Source organism: Miniopterus schreibersii, assembly GCF_964146895.1.
Source record: "Miniopterus schreibersii genome assembly, chromosome: 1".
Taxonomy (NCBI): domain Eukaryota; kingdom Metazoa; phylum Chordata; class Mammalia; order Chiroptera; family Miniopteridae; genus Miniopterus; species Miniopterus schreibersii.
In genome coordinates, this window is record NC_138101.1 from 154,023,753 (window position 1) to 154,051,698 (window position 27,946).

Consider the following 27,946-nt stretch of genomic DNA (forward strand, 5'->3'; position numbering starts at 1 on the left):
ATGAGAGCGCAGAGGTGCTCCCTTCAGGCCCCGAGCACCTGGCTTTCCCCGGGGACTCGGCAGACTCCAGCAAGCCCACTGCGAGGAGGAGAGCGCCTTCTGGCGCCATCTGGAACTCATCCAAGTAGCCCGCACAAGCCTCTCCGGTGCTGGGCTGCTTCCCCTGCTAGTTTACGTGAGGTCAGAAAAAGGTAAACCAATGAGCAGGCAGATCAAGCACATGGGGGTGCACTCGATTCCTTCCTATCCACACACAAAAGGTAAGACAAGAACCAGGGTAATTTTGGAAATGATTTTAGTAGAAAAAATAAATAGGCCATACTATGATACTATGTGGGAAAAATAATTTAGAGGAGAGGGAAAATCCATTCACATTTGTTCACATGTGATCTCTTCATGCTCTACAAAGAATCTTGTTTAAAAAAATAAAAAGTGCCAAGATGGGGGAGAAGCTGAGCAGTGGGTCACACGCATTTGCCATGTGTGCCTCTTAGGTTTTAAAAGATATGACTCCAATCTCAAAATACAGTCACTATATTATTTTGGTTTGTTAATCCAGAGACCCTGGAACAACCTGGTTTATTCCTGTTCACCGATTTATTAGAAATTTGATTTCATGTACTGTCTGTAAATTTAAGAAGGGACCCAGGGACCAGAGCCCTCAAATAATGTTGAGATGAGCATTATTATCAGGCAATAAGAGGCATTAACTAAGAGAGAAAACAGATGAGAGGCTACACAAGGAGCAAAATGAAAGATACAGAGTAGAAAAAAATAGTTTAGGACCAAATATTAAATACAGTTAAATGCAGAAATAATGTGCCTCAGCTTAAGTAGCACAGATCCTAAAACTCTGCAGTCCTGCAAAGACCCTCTGATGCATAAGGGACAAAGAAGAGACCCAGGATTGACACTGAAGTACCAGAGGACCAAGTTCCCACGGTCTGTTACAGCTCGTCTTGAGTTAAGCATCGCCCGCCACATATGTGGTGCTTGGTTACAGAGACTCAGCAGAGTTGGGCTTTGTGGTTTGGGGGAAAAACAGCAGAGTCAGGAACGGCAGCCACAAAGAATAAAGCAGGCCTTCACAAAACCAAGCCAGGGGACACGGAGAAAGTTGGTCCCAATTTCTCCAAAACTTAACGCAAGGGGTGTAAAAATCACTCCTCAATAGGGCTAACTCTTAATGGTGCCAGGGCTGATGGCTCACATAGGTAGTGTTTGGATTTATGGTTAAAGTTGCTTAAAGGCTTAGCAATATATAAAGCTGAAGGGTCAAGAAAGAAAGTTCAAATTAAACTATGGAGTGTCAGGTTAGGTTAACAAAATCCTGGCCCCGGCCAAAGTAATGTCTTTATCAGGCAGTCAACCTTTGGCCGAAAAATGAAACTCTCCTTCTCGAAACATTGCTATGGCTCTACCCTGTTATCTTCACTCCACTGGCTCCAGGACTTGCGTCACTTCTTTCCTCTCGACTCACTCTCACCACTAGCTCTTCTAACTCGAGTTTGATTCACATCAGGAGGAATCAGAACCAGACATCTGCTTTGGTCAAGGAAGAGTTCACAGGTATCAAAAAATTACCCGGTGCCTCCTAAAAATCAGGCACTGTACAGAAGACTCAAGGATTAGAAAGACATAGCTTTTGCTTTTAATTTCAGTCTCCCAAAGGAGACAGATTGGTAAATGAAGTCTCTGCATTACTTGCTAATCGTATAACCTTGAACAAGTTTCTTGCGTTTTCTTAACCTCAATTTATTTGCCTTTGGAAAACAGAGATACGATCCCTTAGAGGAATTTTCCAAGTATTAAATGAAATCGTGCCTATTAAGTACTTTGTACATTTCCTATAATTAGTGCACACACAATATTATTGGTGTTATTATGTGAGTAAAGTTGCCTGGGAGAACATAAAAAGTACTACCAAAAATTGGTGCAGTTAAATTTGGGCAGTCAAAAGAATATCAAAGATGTTCGTTCGCATAAGCAGGGTCTACAATCCAGAATACCAGCAAATTAACAATGAGCACATACTGAAGCTGAGTTCTAACTACTCTGTCCTCATTAATGTTCGCTAATGCACAGAGCAGGCACGGGCTCTCAAGCGTGTGTCTGACTTGCGTGTATGACAGTGCGCTGTTTTGTGTTTACGGCTGCTAAGAATGCTTGCCGTTTGGGCGATCATGTCACATGGTGTATAATCCTCTCAGCATCAAATCCACCTTCCTCCACATCCTCCATATTAATCTAATAATCCCTCATCTGCTAACAGAGAAAACAACCTGATGATAAATGCTTTGGAAAATAATGAGATTTCTTCCCTAATGAAGAGTAGATTGTTTCATAAATGGGAAATATGGAAGAGTTTGAGGACTAGCATTAGAAACAGCAAGCAGATGGACACAACAAATTAGTTCACTCTGTTACGTATGTCCAGTTTTAACAATTAGGTTTTTATTACCCTCCATAACTACAACTCAGAACAAGAAAAACAGAAATTGATAAAAGGAGACTCCCTGTAATGCCACATTTTTTTTAAAAGACGCACTGATCAAGAGCCTAATTCCACTCTAAAAGCATATGATTTAACAATAAAAGTGCATTTGCTGCATTTTTAACATATTAAGTAACCTACTAAAAACTTTGGTATTAACATCCCCACTTTTCATTGCAACATATTCCTGAAAGACCACAAAACAAAACAAAAAAACCCGCCACACCTTCCAGTCTTACTTGAATAACCTGTGTTTCTCTTGTCTATCACTAGATGGCATCTGCGTGCCTCTAAGGGGAGTGATGACCCCATCATTTAGCTGTGAAGTGGGAGCTTTCACATACCAGCTGAACCTGACAAATGAGCAATTCAAAACAGGCAGGCACAAAATACGAACTATAGCTATTGCTTAAGTTTCACCAAATGAAAGGCTTCACGAAATGCACAACAGTGAAAAGGGAGAAGGGCTCCCTTGGGTCAGTGTTTGTCAAATGAACTTTTAAAAACCCTGTGAGGTAGGTATTGTTTTTGTCCCCCTGTGCTCTACAGAGGATGCTACAACCAACAGGTAAGAATTCTGATTTCCTAATGAGTTAGTGCTACTAAGAAGCAAGGAGGAAGTCTAGGAGAGTAGTTAAGGGCTGAGATGTCCCACCCAGACTTCCTGGATTCCAATTCTAGCATGGTGGTTCCTGAGTAAGTTGGGGAAGTTATTTTCTCTCTCTGTACCTTGGTTAAAATTACCTATAAAATAAGTATGATGATGGTAACAGCATCTACCTTTTGAGGCTGTTGGTAAGGGGAAATAAATCAATTCAAAAAACTGATCACAGGAGTGCCCATGTATAATAATAATATCATCGATAACATACTGATAAAAATAATATACTGATATAAATATCAATAGCAGTGATATAAAATACTCTTAGCATCCTACGATTCCTAATCCCGGCTCCCTCTCACGTAGAAGGATGGGCTGGTGCAGTGATTAGAGCATAGATCTGGAACCAGACTACTTGGGTTTGAATTGAGTTTCCTCATCTATAAAATGGGAACGAAATGAGTTTGTATTTGTAAAGTACTTAGAAAAATGTCTGGCAAGTAGTAGAAACTTTTTGTTGCTAAATAAATAAATGTAGAGGAGGGGGCTGGTTTGAGAATAAGGGGATTTGGATTTTAATCTTGAATTTAGTAGCTGTGTGGCTGCAAATTGGGCAGTCTCCTGGAACCCAGTTTCCTCATCTTTAAAAATTAGGAAGGTGAAATATTTCAGTTGTTCTCAAATTTGTTTAGGTACCATTGTATTAGAGGAATGAAGACAAAGGTACAAGTAAGTACCATGCAAGATGGGAAGATATTTGCTAAAAGTTCAAGGGAATTAAAAAGAAGGAATACTTACTACTAGTTTGGGGGGGTGGGTAGGGCTTCAAAGAAGTGCATTTGAGCAGAATTTGACCTTATGGTGAGCATGGAAAAGAAGAGGCTGAGGCCAAGGAAAGAGCGTAAGTAAAGGCTCTGGGGTCAGGAACACATGCATCAGGGATGAGTAACAGGGAGGAGTTCAGTAAAGGGTACAGGAGAGAGAGTCACATAGAAAAGTTAGACTGGGGGCAGATCTCGGAGAGCTTTGAGAGCCAGAACAGGCATTGTGGATTTTATTACATACAGACAGAAGAGAGCTGACTAAATGGAGCTGTTGAGAGATGGGATTAATGAGAAGAAAAAGGCTCCCAAGTTACCAGCCTGAGTCGACCAACAATATGCTTGGAAGAGCCAAAGACACGCTGAATCAGAGACACTAGGAAAACATTCAAGGGGAGCTGACCAGTAAGTGGGTGATAAGAAATGCTGCAATGGAGCCAGCAGTTAGGATGCGGAACCACACTCCGCAGTCATCCATACAGAGGATGGGCGCCAAGGGAGAGAAAAGTCAGCAGGGATAGAAACCTGGGGGTGGGAGGGGAAGTGGTCTTAAAGAGTCACGAGGAGAGCTGGGAAGGTAAAATGTCATGGAAGCCAAGAGAAGGAGACTGGCTGACAATGTCCAATACAGCAGAGAAGTCACCAAAAGTAAGAATGACATCTGGTATCTAGGTCCTTTAACAGAGTAAATTCATTAGAAGGGTAGCAGAAAACATGAGGAGCAAGGAGGTTCTGGGTTATTGGAGAAAGAGCTATAAAGGGAATGAAAACACATTATCTTCTGATATGTACCTAAATGTGAACAGTGGTCTCTATCTGCTAGAATTTTTAAATTATTTTGCTTCCTGTATTTCTATGTGTTCTACAATAAATATTAATTTCTTTGTTAATAAAGTAGTTGGGGAAAATGTATTATCTTTTATATGCCAAGAGCTAGTCATGTACTTTATATGTATTATCCTAAATAATCCTTACTACAACCCTATAAAATAAGAATTGTTATTTTTATTTTATAGATAAGGACACTTCTGTATAAGTAAACTAGCTTCCTTTAAGAATTAACGATTTTTCTATATACAGGGTGGAGCAAAAGTAGGTTTACAGTTTTGAGTATGTGTAACAGTTTATTCTTGTATTATTAATTAATTATTGTATTATTTTCCATATGAACAACTGTAAAACTACTTTTGCCTCACGCTATAAAACATCCAAAATATATTTTAAACTTTCCTGATTCTTTAGAATGCTGGAAATAACTGAAAATTTCTTGTTGCTTCAAAACCATCCTTATGAGCATCAATTATTCTATCTTCCACAACATAGAATAGTTGTTTTTTTAAACTTATTTTTCTTGCCTTCAGCTCCAATTCTATGCTTCTAGGCCATTTTATAAAGCCAGGGCCATATAATCATTAATGTTTGAAATGCCAAATAGAAAAACATGTTAGAACATGTGTTAAGTTAAGAGAATATATTCCAAAGAATGGCATCCTCTCCTGCTGAGTGGCTTTGTGACTTAAACCCGTTTGGCCCACTACCAGATTTTAGGTTATGTCTGAAAGAGGCCAGGTTGCAGACCCTGAGTAAGTGGGTGATATTAATGTACATTGAAGGTAATCAAACACAAAGTTAGAATGATCAAAGAGGTAAACATTCAGGAATAAGTTAATTTTACTTTAAGGAGAAACATCTAAGAATTCCAATCCTATTGGATTCTGACCACTGTTCTGCCCTTACACCTCAAGCTATGAAAGGTAAAACTAATAGGCTCACTTAGTAGGAAGCACCCCACACACACACACACTTTCTCCCAAACACTATGAAGACCAAATGTTCTCTGATTGGAAATGAACTCGGACAGTAAAACTAATGGACAACAATTCAAATTTTATGAATTCTTTGCTGTAAAACATATCCAGAAGCTTGGTTTCCTGGAAAGCACATAATAGAAAACAACTTTTTACAAAAGTATTTCGCTGTGGACCAACAATGAGAGATAATATTGGAATCATGAAAACCAGGCTTTTGTCTCTTCCAGCCACTGCTTGTTGGTGAGGCTCCGGAGGCCTTGTTGGCGGTCCTGCCACAGTGGACAGGTCAGGGGCAGGTAAAGTTGAGAAAACCTGAGGTCAGGACCATGAGAAAACTTTACCCTACAGGAGTCAGTCCATCTTTGACATCATTTCTAAAATTTGAATCTGGTAAAGACTTGTCCATCCTTCTACAGAAACTTCTCAGGTTGTAGGAAACACAATCCTCCAGGACCAATGGAAGATAAAGCAATCACGTCTACTTTAGGATAGTCCCCGCCACTTGTTTAATTTACAGACGTGGAACATGCTGGGGTGGCTTAATAAAAAGTCTTAATACAAAGCATCACTTTAAAAATAATTATATATGACTTTGAATCACTTCCTTAAAATACTGCTATAGAAAGCCTTGCTTATATTAGCAATACAGTGTCACAATTAACGTAAGTTTCAAAGCATTAAAAATAGTCAAATAAATGATAACATACATGCAAAGGTAAGAGGCAATCTGAAAACTTGCTGATATAAGGTCAGCATATGTGAAGTCTGAAAAGGCTGAAGTAGGAAATGCTCAGAATAAGTGAGGAAGGTGCAATTCTGAATGATGCTACCTAGTGTCTGGCCAAATGTCCATTTTTAATAAAATCTTTTGTGCCACAAGGTTTTGTGTGAGCCTTTTCTGGCCCATTGTTCCCCTGCAGTCCAACTGAAGAGCTCCTTGGTCTGGGCTAGCCAGGGTGACTGCACTGCCCCCAAGCCTGTCCCTCGAACACAATACCCCCCTATAATTATTCAGAGGAGAGGCCAGCAGTGAGGGCTGCTGTGACACCTGGGTCATGGCCTCTGACACAGAATCTGGGGCCAGCCCAAGTCTGGTCCAGCGGCAGAGAAGCAGGAAAAATGCTAAGGGGGATGGGTGGGAAAGGCAAGCATAGTGAAGCACTCTGATTTAAAATGCTATGTGCAAGCACAGTAATGAAAACACAAATCACACTTACACAATGTGATTCACCTTCAAGTTGTCCAACTGTTGTAAGACCTGCAGTGTTTCTCCCCTCAAAACAGTACTGAGGGGAGCAGGTCTTTTCTAAAAGAGGATTCTTTGTCTTGTATCATCAGACTAATGTTAGAATGAAAAAAGTTAATTCATGATGGTTAAAATAATGCCTTATGTGAATATGCTGATTTAAAAACAGAGGTTTTTAGTTGATAGAATGTAAATTTTACTTAAACTTAGATTAAAAATTTATTCTCCTTTTGTCTAGAAACTGAATTTCTATAAGGGACGGCGTATCATAAACACTTTTTACTGTTTGCATTATAAATGTTAAGGAATTTTTTTTAAATGATCACTAGGCCAAAATGTTATAAATCTGTTCTGTGACAATATAGAATATTTAAGTGTAAAATATACAGAATGGCAGATGGAGTGGGCAATCCCCCCCTCCCAATTTTCTCTGTGTTCTGTAGAATAGCTCTCTCTGAAAGCTGTTGGTAGAGTTATTTGTCTAAACCTGAAATGACTCAGTCCCTTTTGTTCTGCCCCTCTGAAGGGCCTTAAGACAAACAACACCTCTCACTCCCAGCAAAAACATCCCCTCTCCTACTTTTAGAACAATTTAGAAGAAAGTTCTTTGTATGTAACATCTGAGAGTCAGTTGCCTACCAAAATAAATATGTCCATCAATAATCTCTATTTTAACACCCGCTCTTCCCCCCAAAGTGTATTGTTTTGTAAAATCCAGAAGCATAAAGCTTTCCTAATTATATCATGTTCACTAATATTTTGATCATGTTCTTTCTCTTTTGACCATGTGATTTCATTTTTATACATCTGTCAGGCTTTCAAGGCTTCTTTTAAAAACTATTTTTCATTTCTGACAAATGCATTACTTGAGGTTATCTGGATACAAAAAATACTTGGGGCTGAAGACTTCCACTTGAACACTGACATAAATGAAATCTGATTTAATTCCAAACACTGGAAAACAAATCTGAAAGCGATACTGGAGGCTCCCACAAAGTTTTTGATCTTCAATGTTCCTTTCTTATGACGCTCCTGTCCCTCTGTGAATGCCTATGGAAGAAAGGCACCTCCTGGGCCCACGTGGAAGACGAGCGAACACTGCTGCTGAGTCTCTCCCCCAGCACCATGGGGTAACGGAATTAGACGGAGGGCTGGTATCTCCCTGGAGGTGAGGGAAAGAAAGGAAGACCCCAAAAGAGCAGCGGCCTTAATGGTCCCAAAATGTATGACGTCTTTATGTGAACAGTACTGAGTTTGGTTCACATGTATGTTCCTGAATGATTTAAAACTGAATTAAATGAAGCAATTGCTGATTATAAGAATTTATAATATAATAAAAAAAAGTGTTAGAATGGAGGACAGTGCAGTCTCCTAGGGCAACGAAGAGGCTATAAAATTTACAAATGAAGTTGACTTAAGAAAATGAAATAAATTCCTTTGATTATGTTCACATTTTTATCAAGAGCAATCCTTACCCTAAAAGCATCCAAAACTCTTGACTTAGGCTACTGTACTCAGCTCAGCATTTGTTTAAGTAGCTGCTCTGTCTGCCAACACACATACACTGTCTGACATACATCATTGCCTTACAAACAATATTTTTATAGACTGACAGAGAGCGCCTATTCATGACAACCAAACTTCCCCTGAAGCCATGAAATAAATTTCCTTCCAGGACTAACATTTCTCCATTTCACTGTCATGGGCTTGCCATGCCATTTTGACCCTTTTGAAAATACCATCTATCATCTCCTGAACCACAGTGACTTGGTCGGAGGTGCACAGTTTCATTGCAAAAACATCTGTGGTTTGATAACCATTCCTCCAAATCTCAACCCTCAGCAGTTAAAAGCATGCTTACAAGATGGGAAAGATGCAGGTAGACAGCCTGAAACTAATCTTAAATTTCTTCTCAAGTGGGAAATGCAAGCTGATGAAATACCAGCCTCATCAATCATAGCGATAAACCATGATTGGGGTATTTATTTATGCCTCTTTTAGAACTCACAAGAAGCACTATGTTACAACAATTTATTGAAACTTTGCTAAGTGTATCACTCTGAAATCAATTTTAATGTTAGCAGATAAGAGAATTCTAGGAGTTCTTTGATATGAGCAGGTACAAGTCATTGCCAGTATTAATTGGGTATAAATAACCTATTCAAATTCTATATAAACCTTAAATCTTTCAGGTATTGAAAGACATCGAAAATCTTTGTGGTACTGGAAAGTATTCAAAATGTCTTAAAATGGTTTTCAACACATATGATAGAGAATCTCAAACAATTTGAGCATATGGAGTGAAACCAAAAGATTTTCTGATAAAATATTCAACGGAAGATCTAAGGTTTCTTATACTCACTGTTATTTTAAAAGTGCTGTTGTTTTAATCATGTGCATAATCACTGTAAAACTTCCTAATTTGAAGGTACTGATTAAAAATTTAAAACATTCTGATGTATTTGCTTTCTTTCTTGTTCTCGTATTAGTGTGTGTACGAGTGTACATACACACACAGACATTGTTTGTTGATGAATCATCACAACATTTCACATCTAAATACTTGGACACGATCCTCTATACCATTATTATTTCCAATACATTTAACAACGACACAATTTTACCTTACAGTCCATTTTTAAATTTCCCAAATTGTCCCAATAATGTCCTTTATAGCTGTTCCCCACCACCACGCCCTAGTCCAACAACAGGGTCACACACCGAATATCCTGTTCCTCCATCTGCAATTGTTCCCTGTCCTTCTCCCACTTTCACTGACAATGACATCGTTAAAGAATCCGGTCCAGATGTTTTGTAGGCTATCTCACCATCTGGATTTATGTGACCATTCCCTGATTAGATTCAGATTAAATAATTTTGGTCAAGAGTACTACATAGGTTAGATTATGACTTTAATACAGGGTTTTTTATTAAAGGAAACAAAATTTAAAATCCATGTCTTCCATACGTGTGAATTTGTTAGATTGCTTATTGAAGAGGAATATTACAGGTAGTTTTTTAAACTGATTTCAGAGAGAGGAAGGGAGAGAGAAAGATATAAATATCAATAACGAGAGAGAATCACTGATCGGCTGCCTCCTACACACCCCCTACTGGGCATGTGCCCTGACCAGGAATTGAACCCTGACCTCCTGGTTCATGGGTCGACATTCAACCACTGAGCCACACAGGCTGGGTGGAATATTATAGTTTTAATAGCTTTCCTTAATAGGCTACTTTTGTTGTTGTTAATCCTCGGTAGAGGATACTTTTTCCATTGATTTTTAGAGAGTGGGTGTGAGGGAGGGAGGGAGGGGAGGAAGAAGGGGGAGGGAGAGAGAGAAAGCAGTATCGATGTGCGAGAGACACACCAACTACTTGCTTCCTACATGCTCCCCCACCAGGTCTGGGGACTGAACCTGCAACCCAGGTACATGCCTTTGACCAAGAATCGAGCCTGAGACCCTCTGGTGCTCCGGCCGACACTCTATGCTAAGCCACACTGGCCAGGGCAAAATAGTCTAATTTTCTTAGTGGCCAGTTTTAGCTCTGTCTCTGTGCATCTATTTATCAGAGTTTATTCTTGTATTATTATTTATTAATTATTGTATTATTTTCCATATAAACAACTGTTAACCTACTTTTGCCCCACCCTGTATCAGCCCTATCTATGTATCTTTGTACTGAACTATTGTCCGACACAGGACAATAAGAAGAAAAGCACTAACACTTTTTAGGCATTTTGTAAGATTTCTGAAAATATAAGAGATGTTTACTATAAATAATGCAAACACAAATTTCTTTTCTTTTTTAATTCTCAATGAGTCACCCTGGAATGCCAGTTTATAAAATGTACACAGCATGGGAATAAAATATACCAAGAATCAGAGCCATAAGGTCTGCAACTGGAGTAAGAGGGGACAGAGAAGTAATATGATAAAAACAACCACTGTAATTTCTCAGGATGGAAATGTACACAGAAAAATGAGCCTTTAAAAGAAAGCCTCTTCACTTCTTGAAGTTTTCAGAGGTTTAAATGTAGTTTTTATAGTTTTATAGGGTCAGAATTAAGGCCCATCTGCCATGACTTCTTTTCTGAAACAAAGGTCATTTTATGAAGAGAGTGGGAGGGGTATTCAAGAAAAGGAAACACACTAAAAATCATCATACTTGGCCTGGCCGTCCAGATGGAGAAAGGTGAAAGTTCAAAAAAATTATTTTAATTGCTTCCTCCACTAATATTTCTAGGTTATCTAAAACCCCATAACTTGTCGAATGATCCTAGAAACCACAGGAATCTTCTTTCCTTATTATCTTGTCATTGTCAAGCATAAGTTAGTATGATTTTCAATGCACAGATTCACAGAGAATCTCCAACAATTTGAGCATACAGAGTTTTTCTGGAGGTACTGTATTTTGGGAATTTAATTATCATATTACAATCTTCTAATAATGAAACTGTCCTGTGCCCCATCGCTAACAGTGTTTATGGTTTCCTTTGGCTACAAGGAGGTACATAGCTAAATTTATAGGCATTTCTAGCAATCGGACAGAACCTTATACAACAAAGCAGCCATAATCCTAGTTTCACCAACTTTCCAATCTTTATCTTTGCTCCAATTTCTTCATTTAAGCATATACAATTAAAAAATACTTTACTGCCCAGCCAGCATGGCTCAGTGGTTGAGCATTGACCTATGAACCAGGAGAGCACAGTTCGACTCCTAGTCAGGGCACATGCCCAGGTTTCGGGCTCAATCCCCAGTAGGGGGCATGCAGGAGGCAGCCGATCAATGACTCTCTCTCATCACTGATATTTCTCTCTCTCTCTCTCCCCCTCTCCCTTCCTCTCTCTGAAATCAATAAAAACACATTAAAAAAAAAATACATTGTTTTCTCATTCTGATAAAATGTTTATTATAGAAAATTTATAAAACTTAGACAAGTAAAATAAAATACCCTTAATACCTACACCCAGATATAAGCACTATGAATATTAGGTTGTATGTTTTTTCATTCCCTTCCTTACCTGTATGCACACATACTCTATTTTTTTTGTACTTTATAACCTGGTGTGTTTTTTTAAAAAATTCTCACCCAAGGATATGTTTATTGATTTTAGAGAGAAAGGAAGGGAGAGAGAAAGAGGGAGAGAGAAAGTGAAAAATACCCATGTAGAGGGAAGCATAGATCCGCCTCCAATTGGGGATCAAATTGAGCCCCAATTGGGGATCAAAACCCCAACCTAGGTATGTGCCCTGACAGGGAATTGAACCTCACAACGTTTTTGGTGTATGGGACAACACTCCAAGCCTCCAGGCTGGGGCATAACCTTTTTTCACTTAACATACTGCAAACAACTATTCATGTCATTTAACAATTCTTCTAAAACATTCCTTTCAATGTCCACATTTATTCAAACTGTATGGATTACCAAAGTTTATTTTATTAAACCTCTGTAGCTGAATTTTTAGGTTTTCTCCAGCTTTTCACAGTTATAAATGACCCTGTACAACTACACTGAACATCCTTGAGGTTAAATGTTTATGCATGTCCATTATTACTTTCTTATGATCAGTGTCTATTAATGGAATTTCTACGTAAAAGAGTATGAATATTACAACTTCCCTGACACCTCCCCTTTTTGGTGTTGCTCAATCATCCCTAGAAAAGTTGTATATCAATTTATACTCTGTTAGTATGAGTTTCCTTAAATCCCAAGCCCTTAGCTATACTGGGCCTTATACCACCGACTTGTTTTTTATTTTGTTGAATTTTGGGTTTCTGTATTGAGTTAGTCCAAATCTTTCTAAGAAGGAAACAAGAGATATATAAATTTGAAATAATGACTCTAGCTCGATGTAGTTACACTATCTACCAGGGAAGATGTATAATCATGCAAATGTGCTGCCAACTGTCTGCACAGTTTTCATAAGTTATTGTTAACATCCTGGGAGGCTGAGAAAGCTGATGCCATTTTAACCTTCAGCTGAAGCAACTGCTCTGGATTCCATGACAAACCAAGATAAGTGCCTATGGAGTCAGCTACGCTGGCTAATTCAACATCAGTTTCTCAGAGAATCCTATGCTGAACCCCCACTCTCTAACTATTATAAAGTGTTCCCTATAACGTGGCCTTATACTCCTTATGATTTTCCATCACAGCACTTACTAAAGTATGTAATTATAATTTATGGGGTGATTTGATTAATGTCCATTTCCTTTTCTAGATTGTAAAGCTTCTTAACTGCGGTAGTTACTTAGACCTGATTATTTTGGAATAGTGGTCTCCAAATTGTTTTATTTCATTCTCTATTAATAAATGCTTTTCTAGCTTGCATACTCATAACACATATAACTTTATTCACTTATAACATATACCTGTGTGACTCTCTTATTATGTACATTATAAAACAAACATACAAAAACATTTTTAAAGGCTAAGATAAAAAATAATTTTCCTCTGGCAATGGCCTGTTGTGCAGCTCCTTCAACCCCATAGAGTAATTAGGACAAAGCTTAAAATTTCATTTGCATTAACTAAGTTTTTCAAGAACAAGCTTAAAACAAAAAAACAAAGCAAAACCCACAAGTATAATTAGTGCAATACAGCAAATGTTTTTTTCCTGTCCTCCTTGAAGTTTCTTTCATGTGCTAATGTGGCATTTAAAAAAAAAAAGTCCTCTTCTTTAGCCTACTTAGATCTTTAAGGACCTCACACATCTAAAGATTCTTTACATTCACCAGAAACTTCCAGAGTGTTCTGAGAGTTGACATGCACTGTGATTAATGAACAGTATTGACTGAATTTCCTACAAAAAAGTTTTCCCTTCTCTAAGAAAAACTGTTGTTTACAAATCATGTCAAGCATTTTACCATCCTTACAGATTCTTAAAAATAGGGAAATCAAACATTTACTGAAGTTTTCCCTTCATTCATAAAAATACCATTAGAAAGTTCTGGCCTATTGAACAACCAAGAGCTAATCAATAACTATGAGCACCTTCCTGATACTAGGAAACACTGCTTTTATTTATTACCATTTCAATGAGGTTTTATCAGCTCATGTAGAAAGGAAGCAGAAAATAAAAGAGTGAAATCAATTTAATAAATAAACTTCAAAATATAAATACAAGCTGCTGAAGAAAATACTGAGATATTTTAGGAGAGATTTACATAAAGATTCAATATAAAGCTATTACTTAAATATTACACAGACGTGAACATCATTAAATAGTAAATTATTAAAGCTTCTTCAAATGTCTTAATGTGAATTGTCATTTGGAACCCAGTTAAAATGTCTTTATCTGGAGACAAATATGGGTCTAATTTTGTTCTCATGTAACTTTTATATTCTATATCTGAATAAAATTTACATACTTAACATATAAAGAGATACACAATTGGTGATTCCTATTCTCACCAATATTTTGATAGTGCATGGTGTTTGTGTGTTTTTTAAAGTTTCCTGCTGTTTTGCTTTCCCTAAAGAAAAGATATTTCACATGGAAATTTAATTTGAGAGAGCCGACTGGAAGGGATATTTGCTGAGAGAGGGAGACAGAGGAGGATCATTTGCCCAGGGCATCCCTGACTGACTAACATCAGACCCCAGACTTAAAGTGACACAAACAAAACTAGAAACATATCACAATTGGTATTTCACTTTATAGACTAGTAAAAAAATACAGCCGCTTGAAATAATGGAACTTCCTTCTCCTGCTTATTTTCTCCATCTCCACAGGGGCCTTACTTTATTTAGGGTTCTTTTCAGTCCGGCATGTGAAGTGAGGCTCCACAAGTACTGTAAATCTTCCCCAGAGCCAGAGGTCAAAGGGTTATCTGTGCTATGTGGTTTTAGGGGTTTTTTTACTCCTTTCTTTCTTCTGTTTTCTTTTTAAGCAAGAAAACAAAACGTATGCATATGAATCACAGCAAGCTAATTTCGGTACTAAAAAGTTCCTCTTCTACACATGAAATGCTTTCTCAAGAAAACCACTGAATATCAACTTCTCAGGCATTCTACAAAGGAAACCAGATGCAGCTGACCCCCTCCCCACCACCATTGTCTGCTAGAAAACTTGCCACACAGCTGCTAAAGCAGTAAAACAACTTCAAACCCACAAAAGTGATGACCATTTAGGCAAATGCATCAATTTCATTCTTGGAAAAAACAAGTCTGCTTTATCTTGAAAAAACGGGCGGGGGGAGGGGGAGTAGCTTTGTATCATTTTTGTCCACAAATTATACCTAATTTAATAACAAGACAGATGTTTTTCTGAGAGCTTTCCATGTTTCAGAGCGTTTCAAAGGTGATGACTATTCAAGACTAAGAATATAAAAGTCCAGGAAAACCCATCAAAATTCTTTTCCCAATTATTTTTGGGGGTTTGATATGGAAAGTTGAACCTTTTTTTTTTTTAAAGGTAGTGAAAAAATGTTTAAGAAAATTGCAGGCTCTTATTGCTGCCTTCTTTCTCTGTCTCCAAAATGATCTTTTTAAAGTGGCATCCCATAGGATGCCATTAATACAATTCTGATACAGTACAATTACAGCATAAGAGTAAAAGGTTATTCTTTTAGGGGATACTGTCATTTATTTTAATGCTTTTTGCAATCTTCTCAATTTAAGAGGCAGAAATGCAAATTATAATAGTACTGCTATTACAGTCAACTGGATTATAAAAAAGTTACAAAAAGCTTTTCAAACATTGGAGAGTGTAAAATATCTCCTGTGCTTTGCTACAAGATTCAGTTTGGAATCTGCCAACTTTATTTCTCCCATAATAGAGCAGCAATGATTTGCCTGATTCCCTCTGCTCCTTTCTTATTTAAAATTCCTCTATTTTTTTGTAGCAAGTAAAAAAAAAAGATAAATTTTTAGAATTGCACCAAATTAAGAATATAAATATGACCTTATCTATATGGAAAGAATTTTAGTTTCCTGAGGTCTATAAAGATGATTTTGAAAGAAAAAAAAAAAAGGCTGTCCTGAAAGTTACAACTAAAAAATGATAACGTTCCAAGTTTCACAGAAATTTCAATGAGATTTGTTGGATATGCCCACTTTCCTGAAAATGACCTAATGTCCTTTGTTGTACAATTATGCTGACAGTAGTTTCTTTTGCTCAAGTCTTTGTCAGTTCACTTTCCTTCGAGGTAGCTAAGCCAGGAAGATGCCAGGGTCCCTTGGAGCAGCATGGCATTCAGAGTGCTGTCTTAATTCTCAGCTCCTCTGCCTTCCTTCAGTGATTCACTGTCTCAGATCTTATGAAAGCTAAGCCTATATATTAAGCTGCTATAGGCTTCCCCACCAGGATACCAACCTCTTCAACCCACACAATCAATGCTGAACTCAGTATCTCCCTCTTCTCCCAACCTGGTCTTACTTCTGAAAGCCCTACTCCAATGAAAGTACCACCCACCCAGAGCTCCTGAGGGTCATTCCAACTTCTTCCTCTACCTACTCATATTTACAAACAGCTAACAGCTATTCAGCACTTCTTATGTGCCAATGCACCGTGCTGAGGGTTCCATATGCACCAATGCATTTAATCCTCAACATCCTAGACATTTACCACGGAGGTTCATGGAGGTGGGTAGAGGGCTAAGATTCAAACTCTGGCCATCTGATCTCAAAACCCTCAGTCTCCTATTTTAATTTTTAAACTTAGATACTTTTTTGGTGTACAGTTCTATTTAAAAGATGCACAAATTTGTGTAACCACCACCACAATCAAGATACAGAACCAGTCCATCACATCAAAAAACTGCCCATGCTGCCCCTTTGTAGTTAAAACCTGCCCCCACCTAACCCATGACAAGCACTGATCTGGTCTCCATCCCCATAGTTTTGACTTTTCGAGAATGTCATATATATAAATGAAACCATACAGACTATAACCTTCTGAGACTGGCCTCTTTCACTCAGCCTAATGCCACTGATGTTCATCAACAAGTTGTTGCATGTAGCAGTATAGTTCATTGCTTTTTACTGGTAAGAAGTGTTTCTATTGTACGGATACACTGCAGTTTATTTATCCATTCGCCCACTGAAGGACATTTGTTGTTGCTAGTTTTGGGGGATTATGAATAGAGCTGTATATTGTATACAGGATTTTGTGTGAACATAGGTGTTTTTTTTGTTTTTTGAATATATATTGATTTCAGAGAGAGGAAGGGAGAGGGAGAAAGAGAAACATCAATGATGAGAGAGTCGTTGATCGGCTGCCTCCTGCACACCCCTGCCTGGGCATCGAGCCCGCAACCAGGGCATGCGCCCTGACCGGGAATCGAACCGCGATTTCCTGGGTCCTAGGTCGATGCTCAACTGCTGAGCCACGCCTGGCCAGGTTGAACACAGTGAACATCTAGGATGGGATTGCTGGGTCACATGGTTCAGGCAAGTTCAACTTGGTAAGAAAGAACTGTTTTCCAGAGGGGTGTACCATTTTGCATTCCTATAATAATGCGTAAGAGTTCCAGGCATTCTGTATCCATGTTAGCACTTGTTATCGGCGTTTTGGGCACTTAAAAAATTTTAGTCATTCTAATAGGTATGTATGTAATGGTACCTTATTGTAGTTTCAATTTTTTAATTTGCATTTCCCTAATGGCTAATGATGTTAAGCGTCTTTTCATGGATTCCCCTGAGATATAATTCTTGTATCTGAAGGCCTCCTATCAGACCCATATGTAATCAGTCAAGTCCTACTTATTCAAAGCCTAAAATAGTTTCACATCTGCCTTCTCTCCAGTGTATTACCGTCGTAGTTTATACCCTCAGCATCTTAGAGTACAACCATCTGATTGATTTCCTGCCTTCAGAAGCCCCCTCCCTGGCCCATACTCACTGCCTTCTCTAAGCCTATCCTCTATGATATCGCCGATAGTAATTCTTCTAAAATAAGCCACTTTTAGTTTTGGAGACTTTTGATGGCTCCGCATTGCTTATATTATAGGAAAAAGACCAAATCATTTATTAGGGTACACGTGGGCTCTATTTAAGCCTAGGGTTTCAGTCCCTACATCTCTTACCCATGCAACGCATGTTTTAGCCACAGGAAACCAATAAGGTTACCTCTTTAATCTTTTTGCTTCTGTACATTTTAAGCTCCTATGATTGGGATGATTCTCCTCCATTCTCTAAAATAGGCAAACTATTCCCTATCATGCAATAAATTAGTCATTTATCCTCTGTGCTCCCCAAATACTCTGATTATACCTCAGTTTTGTCTCTGAATGCTGACAGGTCCTCCATGCTGAGCTTAAATACTTTGGAGGTAAGCATGCCATCTTATGTTCATATTCCTTGTGCCCAATACAGAGGCTGGTACAGAGTCTGCGCATTTAATCAATATACACTAACTTTTACATTTTAAAAATGGGAAATAAGCTTAAGTCAAAGTTCACAATTAGGGTGGGATAAACTTTAATGTTAAAATTTTATGAAACAAGATATGACTATTAAATTGGTATAGATAGCAATCTAATGTTATTAAACCAAGTGGCTTTACATATATACATATAAAGTTCTGAGAAAAGTTGTATCAACCCTAAAATTAGAAATTTTGCTTTTAATGGACATTATCTTTTAGGTAATGTCTTCATGAGGAGTTAAGAGAAGAAATCACAGAAGTCAAAACTGCATGTTGTGAAGGATGGTTTCAATTTTGTGATTAACTTACTGGTAATTAATTTATATTAATTTAATGGTGACTACAGCCCATTATCAATACATTCTAAATACAGTTTGTCTTCTGATTTACAAGGCAAAAGAGCTTCTGTGTCATACGCCATCTAGTAGAGGCCCAAGAGAACAACCAAGAAAGCATAGGAGCCTTTTTATCTGAGACCTATTGAGTTGCATAAAACACTGTACTCACTGTATTCACACAGTGCTACAGAGGGCTTTGTAAACAGTATTGTAGCTCTAAGAGCCCATCGTAAAGCTTAATGGTAGCAGCTGAATGGGCTCAAAAATATTTCCCTTTTGAGTGACTGCCTAAATGCTCCTGGCTTCACATTGTGTATGCAAAGAACAGATTATGTTAAGGGTTTGTGGAATCCACAGCTTTGTTTCCTTTTATTTCCTTGTTAATTTAAAAACACAAAATTTAATTTGGCAGTACCACAGTTTCCTAAAATGAGATATATCAAATCAAAAGTAAGGTTTTCTCATAGATTTGTAACTGGATGCTTCCTGAGAGCTAACTCAAGAAAGGGAAAGATAAATTAAAACGTGAATATTCTTACAGAACTGGTTAAAGACAGGCATAAACCAAAGGTACAAATACCTTCCCCTTATAAAATAGTAGGTGAGTTGTTGTTGCTTTTCAGATATGGGATCAATATTCTTTAATCCTTTGTAAATATATATTTTTTAATTTACTGATTCTTTTTTTGAGAGAGAGAAGGGCCAGCAGAAAGGAACACACACACACACACACACACACACAAATTTGTTGTTCAATTTGTTGTTCCACTTATTTATGCATTCATTGGTTGATTCTTATATGTGCCCTGATTGGGGATGAAACCTGCAACCTTGGTGTATCAGGACAATGCTCTAACCAACGGAGTTACCTGGCCAGGGCCTGTAAATGATTTTTAAAGAGTGAAAGTTGCTGATTTGGTGGATATTATTTTATACAATTATTAGAGTCCCAAAAAGTTGAGTATAAACTCATTTAAAATAACAGAAAAGGCTGTTTTCTGAAGGAATCTTTATTATTTGTGTACATGGGAACTGCCATATACAGTAGGACTATAGCAAATTTGGAGTACAGACTTTTATAACATCTCTGAACCATAAAGTAAATGAAAAAGAAAGTTCACAAAACCTCCCCTTTAAAAAAAAAATGTTTTTATTGATTTCAGAGAGAGAGGAAGGGAGATGGAGAGAGAAACATTGATCGGTTGCCTCCTGTACACACCCCAACCAGGAATCGAACCCACAACCTGGGTATATGCCCTGACCGGGAAGCAAACAGGTGACAACACTAAACCAACTGAGCTACACTGACCAAGGAACAAAACCACCTCTTTTCAGGGAGGAAACAGTTCAGAGCCTCTTCACATCTTACTTCTCTACATTATATTCTATACATTGAAACAAAAATTTAATCAGGTCACTTGCTTGCTTAAAATAATTTAATGGCTTCACACTGCCCTTAGTATAAGGACCAAATTTCCTCACATGACTTACTAGGTGATTATAACCTGGCCTCTTGTGGGACTCTGTGGCCTCACTCTGTGGTCACAGTAACACACCATAACTTCAGTTCTTCCAGCTCATGGTGCCACTCACCTCCTCACCATCCCGCACAAACTTCACCATTCCCTGAGTATTTCCTGGGTTCTGCCACTCCCTCTCTGTAGAGGTAGATTTACCCTGACTCTATGAAGCTACTTGCAAGGGGTCTATTCACCTTGCACCTACAGTGTATTTTTATATTTTTATTCCATTTTAACATGTATTTTATGATACAGTATTTTACTTGATTAGACCCCATCCCTGTATCTGCCCCGGGCACTCTGCTTGGCTAATCCTATTCTTCCTTTAGAGCTCATAATAAGTGTTACCTCTTCCGAGAAGCCATCCCCGTTCCAGCCCTGGAATCAGTCAGAAGCTCTTGCCAAGTGCTACACCAGTATCTGATGTCCACTAGCCAAGAGTTCATCACACCTTATTTTAATTGCTTAATTAATTACTGGTCTTCTGCTAGACTCTAAGTTCCCCAAATGCTATGACCATGTCTACATTGAATATGGCTGTGTCCTGTTTTAGGAACTACAACTTAGTAAGCTTGATAAATATCTGAGCATGAAAGAGTCAATTTGTGAATGAGCACTCAGTGGCAAACAAAATACGGAGACAAAGGGCCCAAACTAGAAGATTATACAGGAGAGCCAGTGATTCATGTAGTTCCTGCATGCTTGGGGAAGAAATACACTGAATGAATGATGATATGCAGGAAAGGCCTTCTTCTACCCCCTCCCTCTCCCCAATCATGTGAAAGCTGAGAAGTATGACTAGAAACAAGATAAACAATAAAATGTACGGTAAAAGTAGAACTAAAGAGAAGCTCAGTGGTAACAACAATTAAAAACTACAGCTGGCCTGATAAGAAAGTCAGCAACACAGGAACCTAAAAGACAACAAAAACAAATCTCTGAAAGATTTCCAACATGAAGAGCAAACTAAAGCTAAAAGTTATTAACTTATAAAGAATTAACATTGGCTATTTAGGAAAAATATTATGAGGTGATGTAGACCAGTGCTTCCAAAACTTTAATGTGAGTATTAATCATCTAGGAATCCTGGTAAAAGGGAGATCCTGATTCAGTAGTTCTGGGGAGGGGAAGGGAAGCTTGAAATTTAGCATTTTAATAAACTTCCAGATTATGCTGCTGACCCTAGGACCACACTTTGAAGAGCAAGAACTACAGAGTCTAGCTCTGGCCCAGTTGGTTGTAATGTCATTGTTGTTTCCCACCCCCTCTCCCCACCCCTCTAAAAATCAGTAAAAACATATTCCAGGGTAAGGATTAAAAAAAAAGAAGAACTATAGAGTCTACACCTATAATTGGCAAACTAAAGTAATATGGCCCACTGCCTTTGGGTCAGCCTGCCAGCTAAAACTGGTGTGTGTGTGTGTGTGTGTGTGTGTGTGTGTGTGCGTGTATGTATATGTATATAATTTAAGTATAGTTGGCATATATTATGTTTCATGTGTACAATATAGTAACGTGATATTTATATACCTTACAATGTGATAACCACACTAAGTATAGTAATCATCTGTCACCATGCAAATTTATCACAAGATTATTGACTATGTTCCCTTTACCTTTTCTCCCATCCCCCCACTCTCCTCCCGTGGCAACAATCAGTTTCACCTGTTTCTATGACTCTTTTTTTGTGGAAAAAGAATATGTATAGACATATATATGCATATACTCCATATGTATATATGTAAATACACATATATGCAGGGTGGGGCAAAAGTAGGTTTACGATTGTTTGTATAGAAAATAATACAGTAATAAATAATAATACAAGAATAAACCGTGTTTTGTGCAGTTACAACTGTAAACCTACTTTTGTCCCACCCTGTATGTGTGTATATCTACACACACACACACACACACACACACTGAAATAGTACTCAGCAATAAAAAAGAATGAAATCTTGCCATTTGCAACAACATGGATGTACCTACAGAGTATTATGCTAAGTAAAACAAGTCAGACAGAGAATGACAAATACTGTATGGTTACACTTATATGCAGAATATAAAAACAAAGCAAAACAAAACCAACAAACAATACATAACAGACTCACAGAAACAGATCAAACTGGTGGGTTTTGTATTTTTAAATAGGAAAAACAATTTTTTTTAATCTTCACCCAAAGATATGTTTGTTTGTAATTGATTTTAGAGAGAGACTGGAGGGAGAGAGGAAGAAAGAGAGGAAGAAAGAGAGGAAGAGAGAGAGGAAAAGAGAGAGAAAAAGAGAGAGAAAAACATTGATATAAGAGAGAAGTATCAATCAGTTGCCTCCTGTACCCTCCTGACCAGGAATCAAACCCGCAACCTTTTGGCGTACAAGATGATGCTCCAACCAACTAAGCCACCAGGCCAGAGTGTCAGGAAAATTTTTTTTAAATAATGATATTTTGTGACACATCAAAATTAAACGAAACTCAAATTCCCATGTCCATGAGTAAAGTTGTATTGGAACTTAAGCAATACCCATGCATTTATGTATTTTCTTTGGCTGCTTTTGTGCTACAGTGGCAGAGCTGAATACCTGTGGGAGAGGCCACATGGCCCACTCCATTAGCGCAGTTGGGCTGCCAAAACAAAATACCACCGACTGGGTGGCTTCAACAACAGAAATTAATTTCTCACAGGTTCTAGAACTGGGAAGACCAAGATCAAGTCTGACAGGGTTCAGTTTCTGGTGAGCGCTCTCTTCCTGGCTTACAGCCAGCCTTCTTCTCACTCTGTGGAGAAAGAGCTCTGATGTCTCTCCCTCCACTTCCCCCCCACAGTGGATTAGGGTCCTACCCTTAGGATCTCATTTAACATTTGTCACCTCAAAGGCTCTCTATGTACAGTCACATTAAGGGTTATGGCAGATAACCTTTCAGGCAACATATGAATTTAGGGGCATAAACATTCACTTCGTATCACCCACAAAGCCTGAAATACTTACTATCTGGTCCATTATAGAAAAAGTTTGCTTACCCTTACTCTAGAGACCCTTGATTCTCAATGTGGGCAGAAATGCAAAAAGTGTCAGGACCCACCCTGACCTGCTGAATTAAAATCTGCATTTTAACAAGATCCCTGGGTAATTCATTCACATATTACAGCTCAAGAAGCACTGGTTTCAAAATCTAGTGATCATGGTAAATAACATGGACGGTTTTTTTTTTTAAATACAGATTTCTAGGCTCCACCATGAGAGGAGAATAATTTTTAAAAAAACAAACAGCTATAACAGTTGTTGAGGACTTACAATGCAATCTGCCAGGCACTGTGCTAACCTTTACATTCGTGATTTCATTTAATCTTCCGAACATTCTGAAGGAGCTATTATTATTATTATTATTATTATTATTATCCCTGTCTAAAAGATTAGGCAAACCACCAGGATTTAATCTGTTAACAAGTTGTGGAGCTTGAAATCAAACCTAGGCAGCAGACATAAAAATTATTTAACTGATATATATTTTTTTAATTGTCAGTGCCACGTGCCTCCTGTAATAGAGCATTGCAAATGACGTACCATGGGAACAACTGACACCATTTGGGGTGGGAAGAGGATTCCCAGAAGAGGAGATTTATAAGCTAGGTAAGATTTTTCCAAATGGAAACTCTAAGTTCACCCAGAGAATACCAAAAATAGTTTATAATAGCAGATAACCTTTCATTCAAGAAAAAGAATGTAAGGAAAGCTGACTAGATGATGCACTCTTACTTTTGTACAGTTCTTACAGTTTCACCAATCTGCAAACATTCTGTCTTTAAATAGAGGTGGTTGCAAACCGCCAAATGAAAATCTTTTCTTTTTCATTGTCTTAATGGAATAGCATTTTTTTAGTAAGAGGATTATTTTAGAAATGAATGCTCCATTATTTTTGAGGTATCTGTTTTTTAGTTTTTCAAGTACTGCAGTTCTAAAATTTGAGTTGAATAGCAATCATATGTGGCATTTTCAGATACTATCAAGAATGAAATATTTTTTTTTAATTGTCCTCTTGATAACTTAAGAAAAAATTATTGAGTATTCCCTAAAGACTGTGCCAGTAAGTTTCAACATGTTTTGGTTTGATAATAGATTAAATACAACATTAAAAGGGGGTAACTGAAAAGATATTTCATAGAGAAGTAAAATATAATACTTTTAAAAAATGTCCCCTTTGTTATAATTTGTACTCACACTTAGTCAGTTTTACGCCTACACAGTAAGTTGTTTCCAAAATCATTCCTCTAAGAAGTCCACTAACTTCAGTTAAATGAATTTATTTTGTAACCCTTTGAAAGGAAAATAATAAAAGAGTGCAATCAGACACTGACTGTTCAAAGGAACTATTTCTACTAAAACTAGAAATTAACTGTGGTGGAGCACGAAAAGAACTGAAGACAGGCAAAAAACGTAAGGTATGTCCCTAAAGATCTTGCCTGTGATACATAACAGCAATAATGTTAATGGAATTTTACACCAATCCTAAAAATGATCTGTTAACAGATAAATGCAAAATGACCTCACAGAAACCAATGCTGCTTCATCAATGATGACAGAGTCATTGATCGGCTGCAGCCCACAACCCGGGCATGTCCCCTGACTGGGAATCAAACCCCAATCTCCTGGATCCTAGGTGGATGCTCAACCACTGAGCCACGCCCGGCTGGGCTAGATTTTCTTATTTGATTTTTAGAGCGAGAGGAAGGGAGAGGGAAAGAGAGAGAAACATCCATGTGAAAATGAAACATGCCCCCTTACTGGGGCTCGAGCCCGAAACCTGGGTACGTGCCCAATTGGGAATCGAACCAGCAACCTTTTGGTACATGGGATGATGCACAACCAATTGAGCAACACGGGCCAGGGCATCATCGGCAGTTCTTGATTTTCTTTCCTGAGATATGTAACCATATCACCAAATCCTATTCTATTATGGTAAAAGATAACACCCATGAATCAGACTTAATTTTATCATGCTTCCATACAAACTGGCAAAGGGACTCTAAAGTTACATTATTAACCAGAGGTTGTTTCTTTTGACTCTGCTCCCCAGGAGTAACTGGAAGTTAAAACTTTGGATTTGTCAAAAAAAAAAAAGGGAAGGGGAATCTGTGAGTTTTAAAGGTATGCAAGTTAGCTACAAACATTACTAATGCTTTCAAATATTTTGGATCTTTATAACTGGTGCTAAATCTCATGCTCACTAACCATGCTTGCTGTGAAATTTAATAGCACAGTCTTTAGCAAAATAGAAGCTAAAGATTATCTAATATCAGTGTCCTAAATGCTAAACTAACAACAGTACCATCTAAATAATCTCTCCCTTTTCACTCTATTATGTAAAGACTGAACAATTAAGAACAGTTTCCAAGAGTCATGAAAATAATCCCTTTGAAATTAGAAACTAACTAGAATTTGAAGCCAATTTCTGAAATAAAGAAAAAGAGGAGCAAAGTACTTCAATCAGTCTATTATCAGGGAACACAAGTGAGTTGTTAATTTTGCTCTCAGTTTTTTATGATAACAACAAACATTTTAACATTGTACTTAAAACTGGGCTAAATACTGAAAGTGCCAAGGGTGGGGGGAAAACTAAGTGAAAATACTCCCTACAAAGATGCAAAATCTTGAAGAAAACCTCACACCACAATTTTTTTTTTAAAGTCACATAAACATTAAATCACAAGCCTAATGCTTTTTACCCAGCTCGCCCGAAAGTAAAACACTTCTAATTAAAATCAAACTGTGTATTTTTAAATCATTAAACTAGAACAAACTAGCAATATCAAAATACTTCCATTGCTCTGCCAATATTTATATTATACTAATAAAGACACAAGGATCCTTTTAGCTACTTTAAAAACAAAACATTCTACATCTCAGGGAACAAAGACTTGAGGGTTTAGAGTAAAATGTTCTAAAATAACTTTCATTATTAAGTGCAATTAAATTTTATTAATCAGAAATTTTGGAGAAAAGTGCACAAGACAGTCAACTTAATTATCTTTTGGTATAATCTTTCTTGTTTTAAGCAGAGGTCATATCTGTTATATCTTTCTATCTAGTACTACAATGCCTTACTTGGAAAAATAAAAAATGCTTGTTGAATAAATTGAAAAATATAAATTTATTCCTCTCTTTCAGAAACAAAGTACTGTATATATTAACCAGAAAAATGTGTTCCAATAACATACAGTTTTACTGAAAACTTAATTACCAGAAGTAGAAACAAAAGAATGTGTATTAGAGCATCAGAAAGGGCTAAGATTAATATGAAAATGAAACTTTGAGACATCAGTTTACTACTCAAATTGACATGAAATCAGCAAACAGAAGCATTCAAATTTCATTTCCAAGCCCACTTAGTAAATCTAGTTCCAGTTAGAGTATCTTTAATGTGCAAAAGCTCAGTAAAAGCAAGTACTCACCATGCAAGATACAGATAGGTTTCCCTTAACCTACTGCCCTCTAGACACATCACTCTCTGTTAAACAGGCAGCCATCGCCAGATGCTCTCGCTAAAACTGGTCACAGATGGTCAGTTGTCCAGTTAACAGAACATGCTGCCCTCCCAATAGCCAAAAGTAAGAAGGAAAGGAGAGAGCTTTTAACACTTGCCTGCTTAGTGAGTAAAACCTACTTGCTTGCTATAAGCTTGGCTAAGCCCCAACAGTGACTTTCTAGAAAAGCACGACTAGGCCCTCGGGCTCTCAAGATTAAAAAGGCATCCTAACACTGGCACAGTGAACAGCTGTCCGATGCTTGAAATCCACACAACTGCATCCCTGCTAGTCAGCCATTCTGGCTGTGACTAGGCAGCTCCTGGGGTGTGGAACCTAGTGTCCAACAAGAAAGTCCTACAGCTGGGACCGAGTCCTCTGTTACCCTGTGCTGCAATGAGTCCAACCACTCAGTCTAATTCCACAGCCAGGAAATGTGGAGCTATTGTCCTCACCTCTCCTCTCTTGGCCAAAGCCTGGGGGACCAGAGCAAGATGCCAGGACCATGATCCGATGCAAGCTGACCGGCCCTCCACTACCACAACCCTGCTGGCTTTTCAACTGCAAAGTACCTCACAAATGTTAACTGTCCTTTCCAGATTCAAGATCAACAAGAAGCAACTGGCTGGCTTCCTGGTTTAGCTGTTAGACTTAAATATGGAGATGAAGCTGAAAAATACAAGGACTCAGTACCTAATACAAAAACTGCTGACAACGCAGCTAAAAAAAGCAGAGCCATTGATCAACTTGCATGTAAATAATCCTAAATTTAAGGCTGGTGTGATGGCTCTGGAGAGCCTTCTTCAGAATCAGCGTAGTGATGACTACCTGGTAATGCTTAAGGCAATTTGCATTTTGGTCCAGGAGCCATGACACAGGATGATGCAGTTGATAACGCAAACCAAACAAAAGAGGGATTGCCTGTTGCTTTAGACAAGCATATTCTTGGTTTTGACGCAGGAGATGAAGTTCTTAATGAACTGCTCAAATTCTGCGATTGCTGCATATAGAAGAGCTTAGAGAGCCACAAACAAAAATTAATGAAGCCATAGTAGCTGTTCAGGCAACTGTTGCCGATCCAAAGACAGACCACAGACTGGGGAAAGTTGGAAGGTGAACGTTTTAGGATTTCAGCCTCTCACCTACTTAGTACAGTTGGGAAGCATGTACACCCTGCTATGTGTTTCAAAAATCAAATGTTACATTTTCAAGGGA

At 38.0% G+C, this 27,946-nt stretch overlaps 1 protein-coding gene and 1 pseudogene across 5 annotated transcripts in view; one reads left to right on the forward strand and one right to left on the reverse strand.

Annotated features, from left to right (window-relative positions):
* LOC308564501 (RNA transcription, translation and transport factor protein pseudogene) lies at positions 1-27,848 on the forward strand (annotated as a pseudogene). Its single transcript has 3 exons — positions 1-191; positions 26,727-26,856; positions 27,301-27,848. The product of its transcript is annotated as an RNA transcription, translation and transport factor protein pseudogene (transcript).
* The window catches only part of PRTG (protogenin), a 123,242-nt gene that overhangs the window by 25,890 nt on the left and 69,406 nt on the right, over positions 1-27,946 (reverse strand). The gene's annotated exons all lie outside the window — the stretch shown is intronic.